This window comes from Suricata suricatta, chromosome 14, assembly GCF_006229205.1.
Source record: "Suricata suricatta isolate VVHF042 chromosome 14, meerkat_22Aug2017_6uvM2_HiC, whole genome shotgun sequence".
Taxonomy (NCBI): Eukaryota; Metazoa; Chordata; class Mammalia; order Carnivora; family Herpestidae; genus Suricata; species Suricata suricatta.
The window spans coordinates 39,152,256-39,170,777 of NC_043713.1; the positions used below are offsets into that span (position 1 = coordinate 39,152,256).

Here is an 18,522-nt window from a genome sequence, read left to right on the forward strand (position 1 = left end):
TCGTTCCCAGGCACTGAAAATTTGCCTTTTCAATACTAGATGTATGAATGCTGAAGTTAGGTTTGAAATTACTTTTACTGTCAATAAAATATTTATCAGCCAGCCCTCTCCTAAAGAGACATTCCCAGTGTGTTCAGGGGAAAGTGTGTCTCATTTGCTCCTAGGTTGACCAACAAACACTGTTATTCTCCGATTCTCAGCTCTGGGTACTACACCAGACCACAGGGTCACCTCCTGCTCTCCAGCACCACCTGGAGCTCCTGGGCACCACCACTGGCTAGACAGCTGCTTCTGCAAACAGGTGTCCCTTGACATGCGCATATAGGCATTTCCTGTCCTCCTCCGTCCCTTCTCTCCCCAGCACCTTTCTAAGTGTACTCAGTGTACGAGAGCGTCCTGAGTGATAGGTGTGCTTCCCTTACAATCCCAGGTGTCCAGCAGGTGTATACCATTCACACCCACCCACACATGTGCTACAGACGAATGTTCTGCCAAAGACTCACAATCTAAACCCATAAGGAAATAGACCCAATGATGAATGACAGATCTCTTCATAACTGCACCCTTAGCTACCCAAGTGCCCTGTGAAAGCTTGGAAATACCACGTGCTTACATCCTACATCCTGAAGGAGGGTTTGTTTTTCTAGTGACGATAATTGAATACCTTTGGAGTCAGCCAGTCCTGAATTTGGATCAGAGCTTTGCTCCTTATTATCAGTGTGACTATTGGCCTCATTTTCTTACCTACAAAATGGGAACAGGGACAGCTACCTCTTAGAGCGGTTATGGCAATTGAAAGAGTTGATAATGTGATGCCACTGAGTTCAAAAATTTAATTCTTTTTCAAAATAGAACTAAATCACTTTAGAAATGAGAAGGAAGGTGGTGGTAGAAATAACTTAGCTTTTTCTTCTGGCCATCCATTCATTTAGCATGGTTTTTTGAGCATGTAGTAAGTTTTCAGTACAGACCTGAGTGCTAAAGTTGCTCTTGTGAACAAGACACATTTTTTTATCTACAAAAAAAATGGTTTACAATTAGCACAGTAATAAAAATCTTTCAGTCCTTAACGTGTTCCATTCACTGGAACTTAAGAAATCATATACATTATCTCATTTAATTTACATAGAAGCAATAAGAGGTAACTATACTGTATTTCCCATTTTTATAGGTGAAGAAACTGAGTCTAAAATGCTAACTTCTCCAGGGCTCAGGTGGCTCTGTCAGTTAAGCATCCAATGCTTGATTTCAGCTCAGGTCATGATCTCACAGTTCATGGGATAGAAACCCACATTGGACTCTGCTCAGAGCATAGAGCTTACTTAGGGTTCTCTCTCCCTCTTTCTCTGTTCCTCCTCCCTCCAAATAAATAAACATTTAAAAAAATAGACACGTGCCAACTGACTCTGTCTCTTTCTCTCTTTTTTTATGTGTTTGTTTGTTTTGAAAGAGCAGCTCACGCAAGCAGGGGAGGTGAAGAGAAGAGAGGGGGGCAGAGGGTCCGAAGCGGGATCTGCACTGACAGCCCAGAGCTGGACGTGGGGCTCAAACTCACCAACTATGAGATTATGAGTTGAGCTGAAGTCAGTAGCTTAACCAACTGAGCCACACAGGCAACCCCCAACTCTGTCTCTTTTAAATCAGGAAACATGTTTCCCAGAAGCTCACTCCATAGATTTCCACTTGGCTAAAGCCAAGTCACGTAACCACCCTATGTGCAAGAGTCACATGGAGCGAGTAGGTCTGAACCTGAACTACAGGGCTCCCTGAGCAAGGCAGGAGAGACCAGACCTTGGATAAGCAGCCTGCAGCATCTGCCTAGGCACTTGTGCAATACATATTCATTGTCCTAAGTGTCCGCTGTAGGAATGCAGTCCATCCTGCTAGAGGTATTTTTGATACACGAGTCAGAAGCTAAGGACAGAACTTGGCTCTAGAACAAGTTAGACGATTAACTCTCTAGGATCACATCCTTATTCTTGCCTGTATTTGCAGTTGCCTCAAGCCCATCAAACATTTTGAGAAATGCTGCATATTATAGTTCACCTCCTGGAAATGCCTAATGCATATTGGGCATATTAGCCATATTAAAGGCTGATGGGCTAAAATAGTGATTGAGGAATGAAAGAACTTGACAAGGTCCAATCAGAGATTAGAGAAACTCGCCAGTTGAGACCTTGGCCTCCAGTGCAGATTCTGGTGAAGCCCAAGATCTATTTTTTCCCTGCCAATCAATCCTTTCGTCAAGTTGGTTTGAGGTCTAGAACTTAAATACGATGCCATAATAGGAAACAGCCATGTGACCTCAAAGGACAGCCCCCACCAACACACATGCATATCAGAACCAGCCACCAAACTAACTGGTCCTTCACACTGAAGGGAATACCTAAAAACAGGAGCAAAACTCCAATCATCAGAGCTAGGCTGGAGACCTTCTCCATTAGAAGTTTCTCTTGGGGGGCGCTTGGCTGGCTCAGTTGGTAGAGCATGCGACCTTTGATCTCAGGGTTGTGAAGTCGTGAAAAAAAGAAAAGATATTTCTTTTGAAATGATGTGATGATATAAACAGACTTACCTGCAAGACTAAGCAGGAAACAAAAATAATAAACAAGCTGGTTTCTTTAGCCTTAGCTGCAGGCACATCTGCAGAGTTTTCAATTTATTTCTGTCCTGTTCTTCCACGTCTGGCCTAAAATGTCTTCATACCAACAACCCCTATCACCACAACCCCCAGGAATGAAATGCAACAAACAGGAAATACCATACAAAGAGGGAAACCGGTAGTATCTTCCACAAAGGATAGTTTATGAGTCAGCCTGCCTCTCTGTGGAAGTTAACTCATATCTAACTTCATCTGACTTTGAGAAGCCTAAACAGAGTCTCGGGAATGCTGTTGAAGAAATAAAATTGCCTTTAGGAAGCAAGTGCCAGACTTTCATATCTTTGAAAGAGGAAAGTTAAGCCCAAAGGAAAAACCAAAAAGGCAACAAGGTTCATATATTAGCAGAAAGAGGAAAGGAGATTCTTTGTCATTATTTTTCATGTAAAATCACAAGATAATGACCCAACAGGGATTGACCTTTTCACTGGAAGGAAGGGGCTGGCATTTAGGTTGCTTCTGAGTCAGAAACCTGGTCTCAGATGTCTTTGCTCCTCCCTGTAGCAACCACCACAGTGAGTTGTTGGTAGCGGGTGTTCATAATACCAGTCGGTTATTTCACGGATGAATGGGTGGATGAGGGCCTGAATTGGTTGGTGGATTTAAGTCCCGCATATTCCTCTCTTTTCTTCTCCACTGTCATAGCAGTTTCTACCTCCTGGTCTCTGTCCCCTGATGCTTTCCCACACCCCTGTCCTCAATACTGCTCGAACCTCTATGTACACCTTCGCATCAGGGCCGGTCTCCTCCAGAAAGTGAACTGGGGTCTAAACTTCTCATGCTGTCACTGGACTGTGGGCTCCCGTGTCCTATTTATCTTAGTCCTGGTCCCCCAAGACTAGCCCCCAAGACTGGACAGGCTCCCACTCAGCCTGTCCCTCTCTGGTCACATGCAGTAGCTATTTATGTTGTTGGATCAGTGAATGTAAACAAATTAACCATTTCAATTCTACTTTTGCAAACAAATTCTTCTTTAAGTCACTGTTTTGTTTTGGTTTTTTTTAGTTTATTTACTTATTTTGAAAAAGACAGAGAGAGTGAAAGCGGGAGGGTGGTTGGAGGGAGAAGGGCAGAGAGAGAGAAAGAATCTCAAGCAGACTCTTCTGAGGTCAGTACAGAGCCCAATGTGGGGCTCAAACTCACAAACCATGAGATCATGACCTGAGCTGAAGTCAGATGCTTAACTGACTGAGCCACACAGGCACCCCTTGGAATCTTTTTTGTTCTTAAAGTTGAAGCATGGGGTGCATTATTTTCAGTCCAATGAAATAGTCTGTCATACCTCTAAAAAAGTACAGGACACCCAATTTTTTAAGTATTTTTTGTTGTTGTTGTTGTTGTTTTGTTTTGTTTTTTTAGTAATCTCTACACATGGGGTTCAAACTCATGACCCTGAGATCAGGAGTTGCACACAGCACCGACTGAGCCAGCCAGGAGTCCCAGGGTCCCCAATTTCTCTAGTTTTTGTCCTTTTTCTTCATCTTTTCTCATTGAAAATGCTAAAAAAACATAAATTAAAATAAACACCTGCAAGTTAATTATATAATTATTCATTAAATAAATAATGTGATTTACTTTTTATGGTTTCAAACATTTGCCTCTATTAAGTTTCCTTCTTCCCCTCTGTAAACACTCATGTACACTGTGCTAGATTTATCTTAAAACAGAGAGTGCATTAGTAGCCATTGGAAACATCTTGATCTCACAAAGGCCATTTCAGAGAAACCTCTTTTCTAGTTCCTCCTCTCAAAAGTTTTAAGAGAGCACAAGTCTTAAAAAAAAAAAAAAGTACACAGTATAGCATTCTGAGATTTGGAGAAGACAGGCAAAGGTTAACAAAAATAGAAAGGAAGAAATTTAACTCATTCCATTTTATTGAAAGCAATTTCCAAGTAGCTTATCTGTTATGAAGATAACTTCATCCAAGCGTTTATTTAATAGTTAATTAGCAGCATCTCTTAAAAGATCTCTGCAGCCTAGAAAACACAGGCCATAATCCCAGCTAATAATATCAAAGTGATGAGCAAAGGCATAGCACCTACGTTTTTAGCTGATGATGTGGCAAAGATCATGAAATTCTGCAGAACTCCATCTAAAGTGAGTTATAAATCGCACAAATACCAGCTAATGGATAATGAGATCCTATTCTAATGTTGATAATGTGCAGTGTAAGTGTTTCCTGTTTCTTAAATAGGGTATCTTTGACCATTTAAACAAGTCTTTAACACCAAGCATCCACAGGCATGAGTATATTAGAAAAGCTATTTTGTGTATGCCGCTTGGAGGTAATGAGAAAGTACTTCTCGATGGGACACGCATAAGAGGAGACATCAATGTCTTATTAATAGGTAAGAGCACGCTGAGTTAATAGTGCATTGATAACTTATTTTTATTGTCCCCTCCTCACCACGCTTGTGTGACTCGGTGATGTAATATTAGCAAGAAAACAAAAAGCCAAACTAACACAATTACTGTGTCATCATTTTTTTGTATGAAAATGTGCTTGCCTTTTACTAGAAACATTTTTTATCCTTGAGAGTATCATTTGACCTTTGTAACATATACCCTGTGTCCAAAACATCAATTGCCTTCCCCCACTTCCCCACTTCTCACCTTACGCCTCCCCATTTTATCTAGCCCTACGTCCATCTAGTAAATAATCCAAACACCTTTGAAAAGTGGACTATTGTTTCAATCTCTCTCTAGCCTCAGAGGTTGCCCATCTTTCCACTTTACCCTTTGAGCAAAGACACAAAGGCCAAGAGGGGTTTAAGTAACAACTTTGAATGCTTTCATGCATGAACCCGTCATTGGCGGATCTTGACCTACCTCTAACAACATGGTCTCCGGATGCTGGGCCCTCAGAGGGGTACAAAAACACATGTGATTCAAGGTCTGCCTTTCTGTGGATGCTGCGGAGATGAGACAAATATATTCATTGCATATGCAATTCTTAACTACTTACCCCCTACCAGGAGTGGCCAACCACAGATAAAAGTGGAAGACACTCAGGTTGCCCTCAGGCTTCCAGGGAAAGCAAGAAGATACACATGTGCAAATCAGTGCATAACGGGCTCTAGGCTCTATGACAGACGGCTAAGTTGAACGTTGAGAGGGCACCCCCCAGAAAGAACCAGGCAGGAGATTCAGAGAGGAAAATTATCACACAGGTGAGAACAGTGGTGAAGTTAACGAGAGCAGGACTTCAGATTTCAACCCTTCCCTCGAATGGTTATTTCAAGACTCTTTCAAAAATACTCCTAAAGAATACCTGCTTCTAAGTATTCCTTAGTGTCTCCCACATTCAGTCTTGTGACGTGTTCAGATTTCCACTTACTTGTCACCTTCAAGAGGATTGACTACACAAAATAGAGTAGCCACTTGGTTGGTCACTCTCTTTTACCTAAACTTTGCTAACATTTGTCAAGACCTACTGTTTTTCTTGTGGGTTTAAGCATTGCTTATAAGCTCAAAGAAAGCCAGGACTTTGTTTTGTTATTTGCTGTATCCCCAGTGCCTAGAATAGTATGCTTTAAAAAAAAGGGTGGGGGGTGCCTGGGTGGTTCCCTTGGTTGAGTATCCAACTCTTGATTTCAGCTCAGGTCATGATATCACAGTTCTTGGGATGGAGTCCTGGGTGGCAGCATGGAGCCTCCTTAGGATTCTCTCTCTCTCTCTCTCTCTCTCTCTCTCTCTGTCCCTCCCTTACTCGTGCACATGCATGCTCTTCTCTCTCTCTCTCTCAAAATAAATAAATGTAAGTTTTTAAAAAGTGTGCTTAAAAATATTTTTGAATAGAGGTGCCTGGGTGGCTCAGTCAGTTGAGCTTCCGACTTGATTTCAACTCAGGTCATGATCCCACGATATGGAATGGAGGCCCCAGTCAGGCTCTGGGCTCAGCATGGAGCCTGCTTAAGAGTCTCTCTCTCTCCCTCCGTCCCCTTCCCTGCTCATACTCTCCCTTAAAATATATATATGTGTGTGTGTAGATACTATCTATAGTTATAGATGTAGATGTGGAACATATAGATGACTCAGACATATATCACAGAATTTTCTTAAATCAGTTCTGAGGCCAGGCCCCTTTCGCCTTCTCAAAGCTTCATCTCCCACCCACTTTTCCTCCACCCACAGTAGCCCTCAATCAATATCCTGTATGTTCCACAAGGAGATAAACTTTACAGAAAGCTCCTCACACCCCTGCTAACACCCTCCCAACATGCCGATGTCCCCGACAAGAGCCAGAACCAAGGCCTATGAGAGCCATGACCTTCGAGCTAAGTCTGCACAAATATCAAACTCTAAGAATACAATTGTTAAACAATAAATAATATAAACAATGTAAGCAAATAAAATATGTTCTATAGACACTATGAGTCTTGTCTTTTCACTATAAGTTCAGTTTTTGGTTAAACGTCATGAAAAATTAAAATTTGGGATCATGTGTTTTGCTTATTCCCTAACACTTTTTGTCAAACAGAACGACTGCCGTTCTGAGAAGAGAGGAAATGGCACCTTTATATTCAATAGGCAAGTGGAAACAGTACCCTAAATGTTATGTAGGCCTATCAATGAGCCAAATGAGACATTGTCTGTATTTGAAAGCTCCTTTCTAAAAAATAATTCTTCGAAATGTGTTGTCTTTTACCTTGCTAATCTATTCAGTTGTGCTAATCTATTCAACTCAATTCCACAAATATTTACTGAGTAGTCCCAAGCACTTGGAATGGGATGGGGGGAGGGGAGATAGATGCCGGGGAGGCTAGGAATGTATGTAAAGTTGACTAGGAACCTCAAGCATCCTAAAACCCAGTATCCTACCATGTGTTCCAGGACACTTTTATGTGGGCGTCCCATATTTTCAAAGATGGTGCCTCGCTGGGCTTGCGTTTTCAGCACCCAAATCCTAAACGAGGTCAGAGAGAGGTTCCCAACCGTCACAGAAGCAAGGCTCTACCAGCGCCGGCTCGCCCCGCCCCCCAGACCACCAGGCTTCTATTTCGCTGGGTGCCTTCTCTATGGGAAAATCAACAGAGCATCTGTTGCTCTGAGCTTCAAAACAAAAACGTCCTCCACTGTGCTAGGAGATAACATCCGCAGACGGCTGAAAATGAAAATAAAATAAACAGAGGACTGCAGATTGTTCAAATTAGCCTACATTAAAGCCAGAGGAACAGCCTGTCATCTCGCTGTTAAATAAGACCGTGGCTGCTGCTGATTTGAAGGGACAGATGACTGAATGACAAGTGCGAATAAACCCTGGAAAAGGTGCGAAGTGAGCCATAGGGAAGCAAGGAACGCAGAGCAGATGGACAATTGTATTTGAACAGGAGAAAAATAGAATTTTTAGGGTGAGTTTTTTTTTAAAGATACCAATAACCCATATTTCTATAGATGTATGCCTTTTCTTTCTCATTTCTAAGTCCCTCTCAGTTTGCTGTCAAAAAAGATAGGGGCTGCTGGTAAAATGATACAGCTAAGAATTCCATGGGTAAGAGTACTGGTCGGTTTCCATAAATCTCAGTGAGCATTGTGTCACTTCATATGTTGGGTTACATAGGCATTTTGCAGGACTGTAAATTCAGAGGCGCCTGGGTGGCTCAGTGAGTTGAGCATCTGACTCTTGATTTTGGCCCAAGTCATGGCCTCGCAGTCTGTGAGTTCGAGCCCCGTGTCAGGCTCTGTGCTGACAGTGCAGAGCCTGCTTGAGATTCTCTCTCTCTCCTTCCCTCTCTCTCTCTCTGCCTTTCCCCTGTACTCACTCTCTCTCTCTCTCAAAAATAAATAAATAAATAAATAAAACTAAAAAAGTCTCTAAATTCAAATACAAGCTAATGAAATTAATCAATTCACATCCTGTTTCTGGTATGCTGAGGTCCTGAAGTACTTGCCATACGTACATTTGCTGTCAGTTGGAAATGAGCTTTCTCATTTTAAGAAACTTGCCATTTTAAGAACCAAAACCGTTCAATTTGAAAGTATGTTGAATGAATGGATGGGTGGATGAATTGGGTTGTGCGGTTAGTTGCATTCAGTAGCAGATATTGAAAACAGGTGCTTGGTGAACTCATAGATGTAAGTTACCCTGTAGAACCATCAGGCAAGGACACATTTGGGAGCAGAACTACGAGTTGGGACCACAGCTTCACTGAGACAGTCCTCATGGGTAGAATCAGATATACTAGAGGAAGTGTGGAGGGCAGCTGGGATGGGCCACGGCACCAAGGCATCTGCTAAGTGAGCACCCTGAGGGGTCAGCAATCGGGCTCCACGACTGATTTAAAAAGAAACAGTTCCAGCTTTCTTAGAGGTGAAGCGGTATTTTGAGTTCCACACAGGATGAGTAAGTCCAATATTTTTCCCACCTGGGACGCTCTGATGGATTCATATCAAAGTCTTAGGAAAAACACAAATGCAAAAGAAAAAATAAAACAATGATCCTTAGGGGTGCCTGGGTGGCTGAGTCCTTAAGTGTCCGACTTCGGCTCAGGTCAGGATCTCATGGTTTGTGAGTTTGAGTGTGGCATCGGGTGCTGTGCTGACTGCTCAGAGCCTGGAGCCTGCTTCGGATACTGTGCCTCCCTCTCTCTGCCCCTCCCTTGCCCATGCTCTGTCCCTCTCTCTCTCAAAAATAAATACACATTAAAAAAATTTTAAAACAACAACAATGATCCCTATGTAAGATCCCTACACAGGCTGGTAACACGGCCACGCCACCTCGCATGGTCTCAGAGAACACAGGACAGCTCTAACACAGCAGCAGCAAGCCTCCAAAAAAGGACAGCCTCACACCAGCCCTGTCCCGGCTTCGCACAGCATCACAGCCTGGCCACCAGGACACAGCTGCCCCTCCCCCCCAGAGTCTGTAGGCACCAAAAGCACTAGCAGGGATTCAGGCTTTCACTCAATAAAGAGTGACTTTGCACAGACCCTGGTAACCCAATGACAAACAAGGCAATAGGTTGTCTGCCTTAATAGCACTTATATTCCAGAAAGGACTTGTCTGTCACGTGTATTCGTTTCCGGGAACTGACGTACTAAGGCACCTCCAACGGGCTGGCTTAAATAACGGAAATCTGTTGTCTCACGGGTCCGGAGGCTAGACTCCCAGGAGCACAGTGCAGGCAGTGCTGTTTCCTTCGGAGGGTGAGGAGAGAGAGTCTGTTCTATGCCTCTCCCCCGCTGGGTGGTTCACTGCCACCTTTGGTGCTCCTTGGTGTGCAGAACCGTCACTATCGTCTGTGCCTTCATCTTTATGTGATAGTCTCCCTGTGTGCATGTCTGCGTCCAAATTTCCTCTTTTTAAATATATTTTTTAAAGTTTATTTATTTATTTTGAGAGACAGCATAGGCAGGAAAGGGAAAGAGGAAGGAAGGAAGAGAGAGAGAATCCCAAGCAGGACCCGTGACACCAATATAGAGCCTGACTTGGGGTTCAGTCTCATAAACCATGAGGTCATGACCTGAGCCCAAATCAAGATCCATACACTAAACCAACTGAGCCACTCGGGCCCCTAAATTTCCTCTTTTTATGACGACACCAGTCATATTGGATTAGAGAGCACACCTGCTCCAGTGTGACCCCATCCTAACTGGATGTAACTAAGTACATCTACGAACACTCTGTTTCCAAATAAGATCCCATTCTGGGGTACTGGATGGTAGAACATCACCATATGAATGTTGGGGGACATAATCCAATCTACAACAGGGGAAGAAACAACGGTGGGAGCTGGAGCAGGAATGATGGGTGCTGTATGTAATTGAGCGCTTGTGAGAAAACCCCTGGAAATTCTCAAAATTATTGTGGAGGCCTTAGAAGTGGTGGAGGGTCTCACAGAAGCAGATGGAAGCAAAAGACTGAAAAATATAATTTATTGCTTTTATCCTTTTGCTTTTTTTTCCAGTTTTATTGAGATAAAATGGACAGATCACATTGTGTAAGTTGAAGGTCTCCAATGGGATAATTTGATGCATGTATATATTGCAAAATGTTTACCACAAGAGAGATAGTTAAAACTTTCACATTATTACCATTTTTGTGTGTATATGAGAAAACTTAAGATCTACTCTCTTAACACCCTTGAAGGATTATAATACAATATTGTTGACTGTGTCACTATGCTGTACATTATAACTAGAGGTTTGCATCCTTTGACTGACAATCTCCCCTTTCCCCCCACCTCCCAGGCTCTGCTAACACCATTCTACTCCTTGCTTCTATGAGTTCAGCCTTCTTATTTTTATTGAAAGATTTTGTTTTTTAAGTAATCTCTACACCCAATGTGGGGCTCGAACTCACAACCCTGAGATCAAGAGTCACATGCTCTACTAAGTGAGCCAGCCAGACACCCAGAGTTTGCAATTTTTAAATTCCATACATAAGTGAAATCATATAGTGTTTGTCTTTCTCTTAGCATTATGTCCTCAAGATGCATCCATGACGATGCAAATGGCAGGATTTCTTTCTTGTTACTGAATAATCCATTGTACATCTGTACCATATCTTCTTTATTCATGCATTTCCATATGTTGGTTGTTTCCGTATGTGGGCTATGGTGAGTAATGTGGCAATAAACATGGGAGTGCAGATATATTTTTAAGATGCTTATTTCATCCCCTTTGGATATATATTCAAAAGTAGGATTGTTGGATCACACGGTAGTTCTATTTTTTATTTTTTGAGGAACCTCCTTACTGTTTTCTATAGTGCCTGCACTGATTTACATTCCTACCAACAGTGTATGAGTGTTCTTTTGTCTCCACATGGCTGCCAACTCTTGTTATTGCTTTTCTTTGTAATAACAACCACTGCGACAGGTCTGAGGTGATATCTCATCATGCTTTTGATTGGCAGCTCCCTGATGATTACTGATGCTGAACATCTTTTTGTGGACCTGTTAGCCATATGTATGTATGTCTTCTATAGAGAAATGTCTATTTAGATCCTCTGCCCATTTTTTAATCTATTTTCTTTTTTGCTATTGGGTTATATGAGTTCCTTATATATTTTGGATATTAACCTCTTATCATATAGTTTGCAAATATTTTCTACTTCATAGGTTGCCTTTTCATTTAATTGATAGTTTCACTTACTGTGCAGAAGCTTTTTAGTTTGATAGGGTCCCCCTCCTTCATTTTTGCCTTTGTTGACTGTGTTTTTGGTGTCATATCCAAAAATTTGTTGCAATCAATGTCAAGAACACTTTTCCCTATGTTTTCTACTAGGAGTTTTACAGTTTCCAGTTTGATGTTTAAGTCTTTAATCCATTTGAGTTAATATTTGTGAGTGGTGTAAAGGAGGAATTTAATTTCATTGTTTTGCATGTGATTATCCAGTTTTCCCAGCACCATTTATTGATAAGACTACTCTTTCCCCATTGAGTATTCTTGACTACCATGTCAAATATTAGCTGACTGTATATGCCAGGATGCATCTCTGGACTCTCTATCCCATTTGTCTATGTATGTGTTGTTGTTGTTGTTGAAGTTTATCTATTTATTTTAAGAGAGGCAGAGAGAGTGCAAGTGGGGTCGGGTCAGAGAGAGAGAGAAAGGGAAAGAGAGAAAGAGAGAATCCCAAGCAGGTTCTGAGTTGTCAGCGCAGAGACTGACTCAGGGCTTGAACTCAAGAAACTGTGAGATCATGACCTGAGCCAAAATCAAGATTTGGATGCTTAACCGTCACCCAGGTGCCCCAGTCTATGTGTGTATTTCGATGACAGCACCACATTGTTTGATTACTAGAGCCTTATCATGTAATTCAAAACAGGAAGTGTGATGCTTCCCCCTTTGTTCTTTCTAATTCTTGTTTTGGCTATTTTTAGTCTTTTGTGATTCTATATGAATTTTAGGCTTTTTTTAAATGTAAAATATGCAACTGGAGTTTTGGCAGGGATTACATTGAATCTATGGATGGCTTTGGATAGTAGCCACATCTTAGCAATCGTAGTTCTGATCTGTGAACACAGTATCTTTCCATTTATCTGTCTTCTTCAAATTTTTAAAATTGTTTTCAGTGTACAAACCTTTTACCTCCTTGATTAAAATTTATACCCAAGTACTTTATTGTTTTTGATGTTATTATAAAGGGGATTGTTTTCTTTGTATTTTTTTTCATTTTTTTTCAGATATTTTGTTATTAGAGTATAGAAACTCAACTGATTTCTGTTGAGAAATGTATGTTAATTCTGTATCCTGCAACTCTACCAAATTCATTCATTAGTCCTAACAGGGTTTTGTTGGTGGAGTCTCTAGGATTTTCTATCAATAGGACCATAGCACTTGCACACAGAGACAATTTTACTTCTTCCTCTCTGGTGTGAACGTCCTCCAGCGTTTTCTCTCACCTGACTGCTCAGGCGAGGACTCCAGTACCATGTTGACGGGGAGCAGCGAGACCAGGCATCCTGGTCTTGCTCCCGATCTTATAGGAAAACCTTTCAGCCTTTCACCACCGAGGGGGATGTTAGCTGAGGGCTTGCGCATGCGACCTTAGTTATGCTGCGGTTACTCTTCACACGGCTAAGGCGTTGCACATGCTTCAATGCCATTCTCTTTTCTTCCAGTTTTTCATGTGTTTTTTAATATTTAGGCCTCTGAATGGTTTCAAATTCACTGCAGCATATAGAATAAATGCAAATCAAAATAAGTTTTTCTGTATCCTGATATCCAGTCACCACAAAAATCTTTATTTTAGCAATGATTTGGGAAGAATTTGCAGTTAGTTTATACTGTATCATAAAATAAATAATACAGATATATGCAGAATATACAGAATATACTGTATTATATTCTCTAAATATAAGAATAGTCAGAGGCTATGTTCTTACAGTCAGAGAATCAGGAATTCTCAACCCACCTCTATCAGCCATAACCATCCAAACCTTCCCTTCTACCTCAGGCTCCCAAGGAATTTGGAACAAGAACTTAGGAACTTAGGAACCCGCTACAAGAAACTGCAGGTAAGAACGTCCTGCTTTGGGGCACTGGAGTGCCTCAGTCAGTTGAGCATCTGACTTTGGTTCAGGTCATGATCTCAGTTCGAGAGTTTGAGCCCCACATCAGGCTTTGCGCTGACAGCACGGAGCACACTTTGGATTCTCTATCTCCCTCTCTTTGCCCCTCCCTCACTCACACTCTCTCTCAAAAATAAACATTAACAAAAAAATTTTTAGGGATGCCTGGGTGGCTCAGTCGGTTAATCATCCGACGTCAGCTTAGATCATGATCTCAGGGTTTGTGGGTTCAAGCCCCACATCAGGCTCTATGCTGACAGTTCAGAGCCTGAAGCCTGCTTCAGATTCTATGTCTCCCTCTCTCTCTGCCCCTCCCTGCCTCAAGCTCTCTCTTTAAAAAAATTTTTTTAAAGAAAGAAAGTCCTGGAGCACCTGGGTGGCTCAGTCAATTGGGCATCTGACTTCAGCTCAGGCCTTGATCTCATGGTTCTGGAGTTCAAGCCCCTCATTGGGCTCTGTGCTGACAGCTCAGAGCCTGGAGCCTGCTTCAGATTCTGTGTCTTTCTCTCTCTCTGCTCCTCTCCTGCTTGCGCTGTCTTTCTCTCTCTCAAAAATAAACAAACATTTAACAAATTTTTAAAGAAAGAAAGTCCTGCTTTGATAGAACCGAGCTGATGTCTAATACTCCCAGTGTCTCTATGTGATGAAGCTGGGCTTGAACGGGCAGTTTGGCAACTGCGCATGACGGCAACACAGTGATGTCCGAGTAGAGAAGAGAGACACGTGGCAGGCCCTGAGAGCGCTGAGCCAAGTGAGCGGCAGGAGCTCAGGCCTGGGGACAGGGAGGCGGAGCGGCGGGCTGAGAGCAGAGTCAGCACCCACTGTCCCCTCCCCCCCATAGCCTCTTTCTCCAGTTGTCATCAGACATTAATTTTATAATATATGAACAGTGGAATAGAATCCCCTGGGCAATTTATCTTATTTTAACCTGGTACTATGATGTTTCAGTTTTTATTACTTTCTTAAATGTTTCAAATATGACAGAACAGTTTTATGTAAATATATACATGTTTATAAATTCATTTTGAGTTCTTTGCTCCTCCTGGTGACTATCAAATTGTCAAGTTCTATTTTCTATTCCTTTATAACTTCCACTGATAATGCATCAATGATGCATAAACATATATTACATCCAGTTAGGAATTATTGTCTTCTATAATTTTAAATTCTCATCCGGGGCACCTGGGTGGCTCAGTTGGTAAGTGTCCAGCTCCTGGTTTTGGCTCAGGTCATGATCTGATTCATGAGTTCCACACTGACAGTGAGTGTGCTTGGAGTTCTCTCTCTCTTCCTCTCTCTCTATCCCTCCTCACCCTGCAAAATAAATAAATAAACTTTAAAAAATTCTCAACTTCTAATATCATGTATCTGTCCATTTATTCTTATCCTCTTTTATTTTTTGTTACAATTTTATGATTTTCTCTTTTTTAAAAAAATGTTTTTTGAGAGGGGGGGACAAGAGTGAGAAGGGGAGGTGCAAAGAGAGATGGGGACCGAGGATCCAAAATGGGTTCCATACTGACAGCACTGATCCCAATGTGGGGCTCAAACTCACAAACCCTGAGATCATGACCTGAGCTGAGGTTGGACGCTCAACTGGCTGAGCCACCCAGGTGCCCCACAATTTTATGATTTTCTTAAATGTTGTGTGTCTTGAGTTAATCCTCAATAATTCAATATTTGCACAAACAAAAAAATAAATCAGTGATATTATGATTCGTAAGAAATTGTCTGAATGACCAAAATTTGTTTCTCACTGTATTTGGTCTTTGTCTGTTGTTCTTGACTCAGAGCAAAACCCTTCGAATTTCTTGAGCTGGTAAGAGCAACAGGAGTGTTTTTTGTCATAGTATTTGATCTCTTGTCCTCAGCTCTTGAAATTGCTTAACAGCCATTGCAGTGAAATGGGTGTTTTGTTCTATTTATAAGAAGTTTCTGTCCAGCACAACTGGGTTGGAAACATGTAAGGGTGGGGGCTTGTTGACAGAGAAGCCAGCCTTGTGATTAGGGGGTGGGAAACTTCATTCCCACCTGACTCCTCCCTTCCCAGGAAGGAATTTGAGTTCAGGCATCACTGGCCAGTGATTTAATCAGTTGTGCTTACACCATGGAGCCTCCGTGCAAACCCAAAATGGCATGGTATGGAGAGTTTCTAGGTTAGTGAACCTGGCACAGAGTGAGGGGTGTGCCCAGAGAGGGCGTGGAAGCTCCACACCCCTTCCCACACACTTGGCTTTTTGCATTTCTTTTTGTTTTTTAATTTTCTTAAATGTTTACATATTTCTTGAGAGAGAGAGTGTGTGTGTGTGTGTGTGAGTGGAGAGGGGCAGAGAGAGACACACACACAAAATCCAAAGCAGGCTCTAGACTATAAGCTGTCAGCACAGAGCCCAAAGAGGGGCTCAAACTCACCTACCACAAGATCTTGACCTGACCCAAAGTTGGATGCTTAACCAACTGAGCCACCCAGGCACCCCACCCCCGCTTTGCATTTCTTCCATCTGGCTGTTCCTGAGTTATATTTTTCTATAATAAACCAGTAACTTATGAAGTAAAATATTTCTTTGAGTTCTGTAAACCGTTCTAGCAAGTTAATCAAACCCAAGCCAGGACTGGGGGTATGGGAACGTCCAATCTGTAGCTCCTTGTGGGAAGCACAAGATTCAGCCTGGGCTTTGCACGGGCATCTAAGGGGAGGGGGGGTGAAGAGCAGTGTTATAGGACTGAGCCCTTAACCTGTGGAATCTGATACTGTCTCTGGGTAGATGGTGTGGAAACTGAGTTGAATTCTAGGACACTAGCTCATGTTTTGAAAGTTGCTTATTTGGGGGAGAAATCTCCCCTTTCTATACAGATACACACACAAATTGAAATTGGGTACAGAACCCATTTAGCACTATAGCATTCAAATATAGTATAATCTTGCATACTTCTTTTATATATATAATTTTAAGAACTTATTGCCTCTAATAATTTTAATAGGTTCCTTTTCCTTCTTTAAAGACTTTTTAAAAGTAATCTTTATACACAATGTGGGGCTTGAACTCGCAACCCTGAGATCAAGAGATGTATGCTCTACTGACTGAGCCAGCCAGGCATCTCTTTTTTTTTTTTAAGGCATATTTTATGGGTTTTTTAAAGTTTAGTTTTGTTAGTAATCTCTACACCTAATGCGGAGCTCAAATTCATGACCCCAAGATCAAGAGATGGATGCACTTCCGACTAAGCCAGCCAAGTGCCCCTAGCTTTCTGGTTTTTTTTAAATTCTTCTTTTTTTAATGTTTATTTGCTTATTTCAAGAGAGAGAGAGTACAAGCAGGGGGGTGCAGAGGGAGATGAAAGAAAGAATTCCAACCAGGCTCCCCACTGCCAGCACAGAGCCCAAGGCATGACTAGAAGTCACTAACTGTGAGATCATGACCTGAGCAGAAATCGTGTAGGACACTTAGGTCCTGGAATCAAGCGTGGTGTCTTGCTCTGCACTGAGCATGGAACCTACTTAGGATTCTCTCTCACTCTCCCACTGTCTCTCCCTCCTGCTCTCTTGCTCTCTCTCGCAAATTAAAAAATAATAATGAAGTGAAATGTAATGAAATGAAATGAAATGAAATGAAAATGTGGGCATCCAATACCAGGTGATGTCCCAGCATCTATATTTCCACCCCTTCCTTGGCCACAGGAGTGTGCCCTTGAGCCTAAATGAACCAATCACAACACTTTACCCATGGCAATAAGACCTCAACCATGGAAAGGAGAATTCTTCCCCCGAAATGCTTCAGAATTCAGCCAGAGGCGAGCAGCATGCCCTGTTTGTGGCGGAGTTGGTAGGACTGAGGCTGGCACCACCAGTGCTCCCTCCCTGCTACGGAGAGGAAGCGGGTTCGATGGAACAGAGCCAACACAGAGAGAGAGAGAGAGAGAGAGAGAGAGAGAGATGGGAGAGCCCGGGAGTAGAGGAAGTCCTGGCGGCCTGCATGTTTCTGATCCCTGTCATTGCTGGGGCCACTTGAGCCCCAGCCTTCCCAAGGTCAGAATCTCAAGTCAATCAAGTCCCCATCTGTTAAGTAAACTTGTAACTTCACACATAACCCAGAGAGTCCTGAATTATACAGCCAAACGTCGAGTTTCAGCTTCACTGTTTCTGGCATGTTCTCTTTCTCACATCTCCGGAATTCCACTGGAATGTTCATGACTGATCAGCAGTGATCTTATTGTCTTATTTAATTTAATTCTTTTAAATTTTTTAAAAGTTTTTTAAATTTTATTTTTGGGAGACAGAGAGAGAAAGCATGAGCAGGGGAGGGGCAGAGAGAGAGGGAGACACAGAATCTGAAGCAGGCTCCAGGCTCTGAGCTGTCAGCACAGAGCCCAACATGGGGCTTGAACCCATGAACCGTGAGATCATGATCTGAGCTGAACGCTTAACTGACTGAGCCACCCAGGCGCCCCTGCTCATATTGTCTTTAAAGACAACTACAATTTCCTTCTCACTTCTCATAGACTCTGCAAGTCACAGTGGCTAAACCGATGCGCTCTTGGGTCAGAATGTGATGATCAAATCCCAGCTGGGGCATTTTAGTAGCTGGGAGGTCAAAGCGCAGTATTGACACCTGGAGAAAGCGGCCTGTTTAAGTGGGTTCTCCTTAGCGGAGGGTCCTTTGTGTAGGCTCCTGTAGGTGGCGTATCACATGGGCTATGAGTCAGTGGGCTTCCCTAGTATTATCTCCAGAAAATACGCCTATTCTGTCACTCAGAGCCAGCTTTCTTTAGCTTTTCCTCTCCCGTTGTCATTATAAATGGTCCATGAAGCTATAGGGAGAGAAACACAGACACAGAGACAGCAGC

The 18,522-nt window shown here is 42.4% G+C and overlaps 2 long non-coding RNA genes across 3 annotated transcripts in view; one reads left to right on the forward strand and one right to left on the reverse strand.

The window, feature by feature from the left end:
• Positions 1-816: 816 nt before the first annotated feature.
• Positions 817-7,624, reverse strand: LOC115278161. The gene is made up of 3 exons (XR_003902729.1): positions 7,481-7,624; positions 5,489-5,571; positions 817-1,015 (listed from the first exon to the last, which is right to left on the reverse strand). It is a non-coding gene; the product is annotated as an uncharacterized LOC115278161 (long non-coding RNA).
• Positions 7,625-7,674: 50 nt separating this feature from the next.
• The window catches only part of LOC115277991, a 31,276-nt gene continuing 20,428 nt past the window's right edge, over positions 7,675-18,522 (forward strand). For both annotated transcript variants that reach the window (XR_003902628.1, XR_003902629.1), the window contains exons 1-2: positions 7,675-8,010; positions 13,563-13,623. This is a non-coding gene — a long non-coding RNA (uncharacterized LOC115277991). The remainder of the gene's footprint in view (positions 8,011-13,562; positions 13,624-18,522) is intronic.